Source organism: Telopea speciosissima, chromosome 6 (assembly GCF_018873765.1).
Source record: "Telopea speciosissima isolate NSW1024214 ecotype Mountain lineage chromosome 6, Tspe_v1, whole genome shotgun sequence".
Classification (NCBI taxonomy): domain Eukaryota; kingdom Viridiplantae; phylum Streptophyta; class Magnoliopsida; order Proteales; family Proteaceae; genus Telopea; species Telopea speciosissima.
In genome coordinates this window covers 14,138,574-14,148,029 of record NC_057921.1, presented here as the reverse complement: position 1 = coordinate 14,148,029, position 9,456 = coordinate 14,138,574, and the positions used below count along the sequence as shown (strand labels likewise).

Here is a 9,456-nt window from a genome sequence, read left to right as displayed (position 1 = left end):
AAAGAGAGAACGAGGATGGGGGAGAGTGAAATTGTGGAGGGAGGGAAAGTTAAGTCTAAAGCTTTATGTGTGTGTGTGTGTGTGTGAGAGAGAGAGAGAGAGAGAATTTTGGAAGGAGCTAGAAAGAGAGAATGGGAGGGGATACAGCCAGAGATGGGAGAAGTTTGAAGGGGCAGGAGAGAGCTTGAGTATGGAAAGAAAAGCTAGAAGAAAACTCCATCAGATGAATTTCACAGGGATTCCTCTGCAATTAGATTTTTTTGTGCGATCGGAAGGGCATTGGTTTCTTTAGGGCATTGTAAAATCTCTTCTTCTCCTTCTACCTTCAGCCGACTCTGCCTCAAGCTCATAGCAGTCAAAGAATGAAATGAAGACAAAGTCAGCAGTCGTCATCCGAGAAGCTATGGGAATGAGAAGGCGATGAAGCTGGTCAATTAGTGCTAGTTATAGTACCAGAGCAAGGAAAAGGTCAAGTGTAGAGGGACGAGTTTCCTATAGAGTAGGTCGCAACAAATGAAGACAAAGTCAGCGTTGTAGTACCAACTAGGAGTAGTCCTAGTTTGCAAAGTCTCGCCTCTCCTTGATTAAAGAGTGGTGAGGCCAGAAGCCGGGTCAAGGTCGGGTGGTGGGTTAGGGAAGCTAGCCGTAGAAAGAAGTCAGGCTGACATGGTAACGAGAGAAATGTTGATCGTCTTTATATTGCTATTGCTTGTACATGCTTCGTCTTTCAATTGACTCTCTCTCAATGTGTTGTTTTCTAATGCTATTACAAAGTTTCCCCGGTGGCAACTATGAAGGGGGAAAGAATAACAAACTGGAACTAACAAATCAAAGGATCCGAAACGAATGTTCACTTCGAAACAACTTCTTGGAGTTGGAATGACGCATTAGTCGGCTATGTGAAGGTCGTAGTGGCACAACGATCATTGGTCCTCCTGTGATTTCGCATCCGCTTGTCTTCTTCCTGACTTCTATGATGATCCACATCCCTGTTTCGGACCCACCTCGGGATTCTCTTGTTGGATGGTGACTCGCCGGATCTTCCAGAATCGGGAACCGTGTCATTTTCCCATTCTCCTTCCCGACTTTCCATTTCTGAGGTTCCCTTTTATTTTAGGGCTTCATGCATCTCATCCCTATGTGGGATTCTTTTGATCGTGGGTCTCGCCCTAGGGCATCGGTAGAGATCGGCATTGCATCAACAGAGATCGTGGCCTTTCCTTGATTGGGGATTATTGTGGAATGTGCTCTGCGCTCTCTTCTCGCTCAATGGAACCAGAGTTGGGATTTTTCACATTCGGCAAGAAAGGCAATGAACGAATATATATTTTTATATACAGCTGGATGTACGGCTATAGCTGACTTCGGTTCACGTGGGAATTCAGAAAGAGACTCTCATCCAAAACGTCTAAGGTGTAAAGAGAGTTTGTTAAATTCAATAATATATTTAATTTCTCTCTTCCTCTCTTTTCTACCAATCAATTTTAAGAGAGAAATTCAATAATATTTAAGAGAACAATAATTTATTTACGAGAGAGGGAGAGAGAGAGAGAGAGCCAATCAATTTTCAATATATAAAGAGAAAGAGAGAGCCAATACAAGCCGAATGGCTTGAAGTTTTACCTAGCTATGTTATTTGAGTGTTAAATAAATACACATCAATTCCAGCTTGAATTGTAGACAAATAAATAAATACAGATATCGATTGGATACAATAGTACTTTGTAGAAAAATACACATCAAATTTTAGTATTTATAGGTTTTCAAGAGCAAAAGACCAATTGCATTTTCAATCCAAAAATACATTGGAATGACATCAATTTTTTACGTATCTACGCATCTGAGGACAATATCAACAACGCCATGAGACTTGTAGGAAGGATATAGTATCTCCTATAGAAAAGGGTTCACAGCATCATGGGGAAGAATAGTGATGAGTCAATTATCATTCCTCTGAACGACTCCCATTACACAAACGGTGCTCCCCACGGTGCTCCCTTCCATGATATATACCTATGAAGACCCAAGAGAGTAAAAATAAGGTGCTTTAGAACATCTAAGAATGCATATTAGAGATCAGTTTAAACCAGCTTTGTCAGCTTCAAATATTAATAAAATTGAGGGGGGGGGGGACAACATTGAAATCTTTTTTATGTAAACCATTGCGCCAAACCTAAAACGTACAAACAAATTTCAAATTAGAGGGCTTGAATTCTCACCCTACTTTGAAAAGCATTATCTGATCATCACTTGAGAAGTTCTTCTCTAATGACCAACTGATAAATTCAATAGACAGATCTCTATTGGAGGGTTTGATAAGGACGTTTGTGAGAAAGAGAGAGAGAGAGTAGAAATCTGCACTTCATTTGCTTAATTATTTCATATGTTCATTATTGAAATCAGTCTCCTCAATTGGATACAGACACCGAGTTAGATACGATACCTCGTAGTTTGAGGTTCATCTAAACTTGCATTGCCTTCTTGTTACTCTTCAAGTAGGCAAGGTACAAATGCTAGCAGGCATCTGCTAAATTAAGGACCACAGTCAACTCCGTTTTATTGTTCCCCAGGTGTCATCCTATTAGTTTGTGGAAAATGGAATTGACTCGAAGTAAATCATGGGGTACTCAAAGTTTGTACATTCGTAGTTGTATCATTGAATTAGCAGGTATGCATAGCACCCAGAGATAGATTCCAAAATCACCAGTGTACATATTGTAGCAATAAGGAAAATTATCTTCTAACAAGCACAACAACTATGATTTACAAATGGTCCCCATTTAGTCCCAGCTAACTAAGCAGCTTAGAAATAAAGAGAAACAATTGTCTGTTTAGTAGCAAAAGTAAGTCAATCCAGCAAGTTCATCCCAAATATTGAATGTTCAATCCAGACCACAGATCATGGGTCTAGTCAACATGAGGAGGGAGTCCAAGGTGATACCATACAACTCAGGTCCAGAGAAGGCTTGCGTAAACCCAAGTGGTTAGAAGGGTTCATTTAGAAGGATTCTTCCAGCTCAGCTAGGACAGTTGTTGTTGTAACAGAAATTGGTTGTAAGGGTATATATAAAGACCCAACACGTGTAGATGGATATGAAATACAATACTGCTTAATTCCTTCCTTCTTTTCCCCAATTCTGGAGCTTTCTCTTGTGCTCGAAACAGGAGAACCCCTTCTTTCTTAATTCTCTCTGTTTTTCCCCTGCGTTAGCTCTTAGATTCTGAATTCTTGAAGAATTCAGTATCATCAACACTCTAAAACCTAGAATACTCCATAGATTTTTATCAACTCTGAAGGAAAAGGAAGGTACAGTTACAAGCAAGAAACATAATTAAGGCACAATAGAAAATTCATCCTCTTTACGACATTTGCTTGAAACAGACAGCTTCCCATCGAGAGATGTACAACAGTACAAGTTATTTGAACAAAAATTGCATGAAATTAAAATCATGGCATACTTATCAGCAATAAATCTGTAACGCTGTATTTATGCAAGAAATGAGCAACAAACAATGGAAAAAGTAGACAGAACTGATATGCTGATTCAAGCAATAGCCATGAAATATTCTTATTTTGAATGACCAATTAAACAGAGAAGATCAATCACCATGGATATATCTATAGAACAGTAAAGAAAATGAGTTAGTATGAATACGATTCTTCTCAATCATGCATAATCATGTCATTTAAGCAAATTTGCATGACCATGACAAATTCTGGTCAATCAATAAAGTTATCAATCATGGTAATTCTCCATCTAAGAATGTAAATAATGTTTCTTGTGTTCTTTTTGGCATACCTGGAGATGCAATATTTTCCATTCCAATTGTAAGCATCCCTTTGTACAGGATCACTCAAAACCTGATAAGCTTCTCCCAATACCTGCTGAGCAATTGAACTTGGATTACTCAAGAGGTTCTACAAAATTGCACTCATAGCTCCTCATTTCTGACATACTTGGCACATGTATGAATCTACCATCAAAAGCATTAATAAAGTTGCACAGCAGCTTATATGAATTAGTAGAAGATCGATGTCCTATCAGGTGGTGGCATCATGTTCTAATATGAGAAACTCACTACAAGGATTACTACATGAGAATCAAAATTCAGGATTTATTCATTCTGTCCTACTATAGAAGAGGAAATAGAGTATTTGTCTGAAATCTTTCAGCTGCTTGAGGATCATTTGGATTTTTGTCAGGATGAACCTGCCTTGCCTGCACCAAAGTGCAAAGGTTCCAGTAAAATGCACGAATATATATCAATTAGATTAAAGCAAAACCAAATTCCTCTCTAAGGAAACATTAAAGAAAAGGGAAACACATTGTGGTGCAGACGAAGTCGATGAAAAATGTAATTTCAATATACACTGGTATATCAGTAACGAAGACCATAAATCCTGATAATCAATCGGTAGTTTGAATTTAATTTACAGGCAAAAACTTATCCTGGAAAAGTTTTGTCACTCAAATTGAGCAAGCCTGAAGATTTTAACTACAGAAATGGGATGTATATATTCATCTAATGCCCTCAAATATCTCCATTTGAATGGTAAGTTCTCCTCCCCCTTCTCCCAAAAAAGATTAAAAAAAAAAACCCTAATCTTAGAATTTGTGTGTTCTCATTTTTCAGGCACCCTTTTTCCTTGACATCTGCTCCAGAGGACAATTATCTCAATGTTCATATTAGAACTCAAGGGGACTGGAGTTATCAAATGTATAGTCTTTTCCAAGAGATAAAATTAATGAAAAAAGGGAATAGAAAGGGGAAAGAATTAGAATAGTTTCAAACAAAAAATGCAATTAAGATTGGTGACATTATAGTAAGAAAATTTGCTGTGTATTGGTAGGCACTGGCCAGCAATCACAAGAACCATGACTGTGATGAATGCCGCAGCAGAAGCAGAAGCTCAAGTTTGACGTGTGGTTTTTACATCTTCAGTAGCAGTAACTTACATGGAACCCAATAGGAATCCCGACAAGGTCCTCGATGAGACTTGCTGGAGCGATCTCAACTATGTCAAGTCCATTACGGTAATTTACATTAATTAAAACTGTGCTAGCTTCACATGTGATGTACGTAAGAAGAAGAGAAAATTAATCTTGATTTTATGCACGCATGCAATATTGGTTCAGTGACTGGTATTCTTATGGGAAGATAATGGCAGAGCACACAACGTGAGAGATGGCAAGGAAGAGAGGGGTTGATGTGGTGACTGTGATCCCTTCCGTCACGACTGGTCCAATGCTTCAACCCAATGTGAATGCTAGTGCAGTTCACATTCTCAAGTTTCTGAATGGCAGGAATAAGAAGTATGGAAATGCTATACAAGGTTATGTAGATGTGAGGGATGTAGCCTTGGCTCACATTTTGTTTATGAGAATCCATCGGCATCTGGGAGGTACCTCTGCCTTGAGAGCGTGCTTCACCGAGCTGAGATCGCTGCCATGCTTCTTGAGATGTTCCCCTACTACCCCATCCCTACCAAGTAAGCTTCTTAATTTATCTATCAACTCGACTAAGTTCCCAGAACCAAACAGTCCAAAATCCAAACTATATAATGTTCTCTCATACAAGGAGAAAAAGTGTTGATGAAAATCTATAGCAAGATTTTTTACCTATCATCTTCACATCTCTAAACAAGCTTTCTTCATATTGGTTTTTGCGCATGTGTTGTTTGAAAGAGTAATCCTTACTTCCTAAAGTCACTGACACCCAATTATCATTCAATACCTGAGCACCAAGCTCTGTTCTAAGGTTTGCTGCTGGCGATTGATAATCCCAGTGAGAAGGAAATTTTGTAGAACCCAATTTGAATTAATTGAGCCCACATCAAGAAGAAAGGTCGAGAGAATTAGCATAAGGTGGGGCTCTCTGTTTCTAAAGAGATGAAGCAACAGAACCCATATGGAAGACAATAAAATTATAAGTATTATGATACAGAAGATTGCCACAGGCTGATGACATCCATATCAATCCAAACTTAGCTAAACATTCCGCAATTGGATGCATATTCCCATGATTGTGAGACTTTTAAAGACTTCCAGTGGCTTAAATAGCCTCACCTCAAATGAAAGCCAACCACGGAAGCTTCCCACATTTTTTCATACTGGGTTCAGATTTATTGGTGCCACATTATCTTTTTTTCCCTCTAAATAGTTATAACTAATACTCATACAATCCCATGCCTAAGCCAATAATTAGAGCATTGAATCTTCCTGCAAGCTAATTATAAAGCACGAAAACTGAATTGGAGCCACAATAGTTTGAAAAGTCTCGATGAACCTTCCAATTTCCTTTAACTTCAGGTTAATTGACCATCTAGCTAATTTGTAGAAGGCCTTCACATTACAAATGAATTTGAACCATCTACAAATGCTGGAACCAACACATGATCTTACTTTATCGGTTGAGGCATTTCAACAAACAGGTTGTTGGACAAGTGTGTGTCCATCAAACCCGGTTCTGTCCGGTTCAACCCGGTTCACCTTTGTATTGAACATTTATACATTTTAGTTTGATATTGTCACATGCGATATAAACTTTTTGAGCATTATGTGTCCCTAAGTTTTACTTAAAATGGTAGTCACGACTAGGGTTTGGGCTGGGCACCCTTATCATGTGGTTGTCGCATTGGGTATGCCTAGACATGTGATGTCAGGGTTCGAATGCGAGTGCTCACATGTTTGATGTGTGCATTGGCGAAGAATCTACTTTGTCGATTCCCTCATGTAATACTATCAGATGTAGGAAGGGATAGACATGTGTCACCGACATCCTATCCCTGTCGCTGCAAAGTGTGACCGCATTCTTTGGTTCATCAATGACTGAGACTCAAGCGAGTCAAAGCCGGTGTTCTGGGAATGCCTGAACACTTTGTGAGTGAAGGAGTTATCCAATATGGTCACCACTGCCAGATTGGGGAACACCAAGATTGAGACTGTCTGTGTATGTTCGGATCAGAATATGGATCCAGTGCCGTTTTGGAAATGGTTTTGCAAAAATCTATTTTACATAAAATGATAGATTATTTATAATTATTTGAACAAAGTGTTTTGTCGAGTTTTTGCGGGACCCGATCAGATGCACAGACGCTCATATATGGACATGTACTATGGATTGGGGTTTGGTAGTACATGTGTACATGCCCTAGATTCCATAATGATGGTGTTGATTAGCAGGGGGGATTGTATATGATAAATTGTTATCATATAGGGAGTTATTTGGAATTTGCTATTTTAATTGGTTCTTTATTTAATTAATGGATATGGTGCTAATTGTAATTATCCATAGATATTAAATAAAGTAATTAATTAATACTTTCCCTATTAGATTCTGCTTCTTCACCAAGCAAAGGACTCTGAGATAAATAGATAAAGCCAATCTGAGATAAACAGATAAAGCCTATCTGAGATAAACAAATAGAACAAATTAGGAGAGAGAGTGCCAGACTCTCACATGGATTCTTCCCATCTGGGTTTTGGAAGCCCATCTATAAATAGGACCCAAAACGTAGGAGGGAGGCAGGCTTCCACGTTTTTCACAGCCACCCCCTCCCACGTTTTGGCTCTCCTTCTCTCTCTTGTGATTTCTTCTTCTTGCTCTCTAGTTTTGAGAGCTAGGGTTTTAGAAACCCAGATCTGGTTGGAGATATATTCGGATTGGCTTGGAGAACCTTGGTAGCGCCATTGGAGGTTCAGATCTGTTTGCTTGGAGTGCTTCTTGGAGGAAGAACCACTGTCTATTGGAAGAACAACACGTGAGGCTCACCAGGTTAGCAATTCTTGTTTAATTCCTTCAGTTATTAATTATTAATATTTATGGGATGCGAAAGAAACTCGAATCGATTTATTTTCGCTGCGCATTCGAGTATGGGATGGATCCCTCTTGCCATGTGATGGCTAGAGATGTATTTTTCCCTGTCCCTAATGTGTTCTAAAATTGCATGGGACACATGAGGGAAGGAGAAACACTGACAGGGATGCACCAGGGTTCCCATGGGCAACTATGGGAAACCCTAAAATTATAATGGGGCACCCATGGGACACCATGGGATAATCCAGGGGGTGCAAAACCCTAATTTTCAGTTAATTGGTTTCCCTAGGGAACCATGGTTTTATCCCTGGACCGTAGTTTTGCCTACACAGGTAAGGGATACAAACGGTACAAGCACCAGCATGAATTACGATTTACGACATAGAACAAGCGCAACAAGAATGCCAGACTAAGGAAAAACAGAACAAGAAAAAATATTTAAAAGAAATTTAAACCTGACAAAATAAAATCTTGAACTTGAAATAGTTCCACTTGTACTTATAGCGTACACTTGACCTGTTCACAAGGAACTCCTTAGAAGAGGAAAAGGGATATAGGGTTCATTCATTTCAATATATTCTTATAGATCCGGATCAAATTCTGGTTGAACGAACTACAGTTTGTGCTTCTATATCATGTAATTTTCAATTGCAACGACATTTTATAGGGGGAAAAAAGAAGAGAGAAATAAGCTGGAGATTTAAAGGAGAACGAAAGGATGGTTCTCACACAAAACCGGTTTGAATCATGAAGAACTCCATCGAAGCTCCGATCAAGGTGGACCCCGTTGCTATCTTCAAGTACCAGTCTAGAAACTTCATCTTTTTCTTATGTGAGGGACTAAGGAGGCGATTAATTCAGGATTGAGTGGAGACCCCTCTGTAATCTGCAACTACCCCCAGATGCCTGAGAAGAAAAACAAAAAAAGTATTAGCAGAACATGAATGTTTCTTTTCAACTACTATTCTAGGGGGGAGAGAGAGAGGCGAAAAGTTGTGCTTCGATCTGCTAAAGAAATTAAACATGATGGGGAACAAATTCAGGAAATCAAAACATTGAATTTAAAGAACAACCATTTGATACTATATTGTAGACAATGAACTTGGAACTTATCCATTCGATTTCCTCAGAAGAAAAAAAACAAGTACAGCGTTGACAATTACAGAGGTCAAGCTTGATCTGAAATAGGTTTATGATAAAACTTCTCTTTATTTGGATGGATATGATGGAACCTTGTGACTTGAAACATTTTTGTCAAGTCTTTCCCTTTCTTTATGCCTCTCCCTTTCATGGTCTTCACGCTCCTGCTCTTTATCCCTGTCCTCCTCAACCTTCATTGATCTTGGTAGATGAGGTCCTTCATTCCAAAAAGGTTCTGCAAGGAATGTAAAATTTTATATTCTTGTTGCGTCGAGAAATTGCTCAGCGGTCCTTCGAGTGTCGTAACCTACAAAAGACCTTGGATGACAAAGGAGAACCGATGTGGTTCCGGCCTAGGAATCTCCGATGCCTAAGTTAGATCTCTCTGAGCAAATAAATGAGTGAATAGAATTCAAGATGGATGATGAGATAGAATACCTTCCCTTTTATAGCAGGGGGAGGGGATGTGGAGAGTCCCAGTTGATGTGAGATGTCTCT

At 39.1% G+C, this 9,456-nt stretch overlaps 1 pseudogene; it reads left to right on the top strand.

The window, feature by feature from the left end:
* The first annotated feature begins 5,172 nt into the window (after nucleotides 1-5,172).
* Nucleotides 5,173-5,517, top strand: LOC122665127 (annotated as a pseudogene).
* Nucleotides 5,518-9,456: the final 3,939 nt, after the last annotated feature.